Here is a 2,762-nt window from a genome sequence, read left to right on the forward strand (position 1 = left end):
TCAATGACATCCCCATGTCCATAGCCAGGAAACCATGACTATGTGTTGATCAACGAGCTAGTCAACTAGAGGCTCACTAGGGACACATTGTGGTCTATATATTCACACATGTATTACGATTTCTGGATAATACAATTATAGCATAAATAATAGAAAATTATCATGAACAAGGAAATATAATAATCATTTTATTATTGCCTCTAGGGCATATTTCCAACAGTCTCCCACTTGCACTAGAGTCAATCATCTAGTTACATTGTGATGAATCGAACACCCATGGAATTCTGGTGTTGATCATGTTTTGCTCTAGGGAGAGGTTTAGTCAACGGATCTGCGACATTCAGATCCGTATGTACTTTACAAATATCTATGTCTCCATCTTGAACATTTTCACGAATGGAGTTGAAGCGACGCTTGATGTGCCTGGTCTTCTTGTGAAACCTGGGCTCCTTGGCAAGTGCAATAGCTCCAGTGTTGTCACAGAAGAGTTTGATCGGCCCCGACGCATTGGGTATGACTCCTAGGTCGGTGATGAACTCCTTCACCCAAATTGCTTCATGTGCTGCCTCCGAAGCTGCCATGTACTCCGCTTCACATGTAGATCCCGCCACGACGCTCTGCTTGCAGCTGCACCAGCTTACTGCTCCCCCATTCAACATATACACGTATCCGGTTTGTGACTTAGAGTCATCCAGATCTGTGTCGAAGCTAGCGTCGACGTAACCCTTTACGACGAGCTCTTCGTCACCTCCATAAACGAGAAACATGTCCTTAGTCCTTTTCAGGTACTTCAAGATATTCTTGACCGCTGTCCAGTGTTCCTTGCCGGGATTGCTTTGGTACCTTCCTACCAAACTTACGGCAAGGTTTACATCAGGTCTGGTACACAGCATGGCATACATAATAGACCCTATGGCTGAGGCATAGGGGATGACACTCATCTCTTCTATTTCCTCTGCCGTGGTCGGACATTGAGCTGAGCTCAATTTCACACCTTGCAACACAGGCAAGAACTCCTTCTTAGACTGATCCATATTGAACTTCTTCAATATCTTATCAAGGTATGTGCTTTGTGAAAGACCTATGAGGCGTCTTGATCTATCTCTATAGATCTTGATGCCTAATATATAAGCAGCTTCTCCAAGGTCCTTCATTGAAAAACTCTTATTCAAGTAGGCCTTAATGCTGTCCAAAAGTTCTATATCATTTCCCATCAAAAGTATGTCATCTACATATAATATGAGGAATGCTACAGAGCTCCCACTCACTTTCTTGTAAACGCAGGCTTCTCCATAAGTCTGCATAAACCCAAACGCTTTGATCATCTCATCAAAGCGAATGTTCCAACTCCGAGATGCTTGCACCAGCCCATAAATCGAGCGTTGGAGCTTGCACACCTTGTCAGCATTCTTAGGACCGACAAAACCTTCCGGCTGCATCATATACAATTCTTCCTTAAGGAAACCATTAAGGAATGTTGTTTTGACGTCCATTTGCCATATCTCATAATCATTGAATGCGGCAATTGCTAACATGATTCGGACGGACTTCAGCTTCGCTATGGGTGAGAAAGTCTCATCGTAGTCAACCCCTTGAACTTGTCGATAACCCTTAGCGACAAGCCGAGCTTTATAGATGGTCACATTACCATCCGCGTCTGTCTTCTTCTTAAAGATCCATTTATTTTCTATGGCTCGCCAATCAACGGGCAAGTCAGTCAAAGTCCATACTTCGTTTTCATACATGGATCCTATCTCGGATTTCATGGCTTCCAGCCATTTGTTGGAATCTGGGCCCGCCATCGCTTCTTCATAGTTCGAAGGTTCACCGTTGTCTAACAACATGATTCCCAAGACAGGGTTACCGTACCACTCTGGTGCAGAACATGTCCTTGTGGACCTACGAAGTTCAGTAGCAACTTGATCTGAAGTTTCATGATCATCATCATCAACTTCCTCTCTAGTCAGTACAGGCACCTCAGGAACATTTTCTTGAGCTGCGCCACTTACCGGTTCAAGAGGCAGTACTTCATCAAGCTCTACTTTCCTCCCACTTCTTTCGAGAGAAACTCCTTTTCTAGAAAGGATCCATTCTTGGCAACAAAGATCTTGCCTTCGGATCTGAGGTAGAAGGTATACCCAATTGTTTCCTTAGGGTATCCTATGAAGACGCATTTTTCCGACTTGGGTTCGAGCTTTTCAGGTTGAAGTTTCTTGACATAAGCATCGCATCGCCAGACTTTTAGAAACGACAGCTTAGGTTTCTTCCCAAACCATAATTCATACGGTGTCGTCTCAACGGATTTCGACGGAGCCCTATTTAAAGTGAATGCTGCAGTCTCTAAAGCATAGCCCCAAAATGATAGCGGTAAATCGGTAAGAGACATCATAGATCGCACCATATCTAATAGAGTCCTATTACGACGTTCGGACACACCATTACGCTGAGGTGTTCCAGGCGGCGTGAGTTGTGAAACTATTCCACATTTTCTTAAGTGTGTGCCAAATTCGTGACTCAAGTATTCTCCCCCACGATCTGATTGCAAGAACTTGATTTTCCTGTCACGTTGATTCTCAACCTCACTCTGAAATTCCTTGAATTTTTCAAAGGTCTCAGACTTGTGTTTCATTAAGTAGACATACCCATATCTACTCAAGTCATCAGTGAGGGTGAGAACATAACGATAGCCACCGCGAGCCTCAACACTCATTGGACCGCACACATCAGTATGTATGATTTCCAATAAGTTGGTTGCTCGCTCC

The sequence above is a fragment of the Triticum urartu genome, chromosome 5A (assembly GCF_056163025.1).
Source record: "Triticum urartu cultivar PI428250 chromosome 5A, HENAU_Tu73, whole genome shotgun sequence".
Taxonomy (NCBI): Eukaryota; Viridiplantae; Streptophyta; class Magnoliopsida; order Poales; family Poaceae; genus Triticum; species Triticum urartu.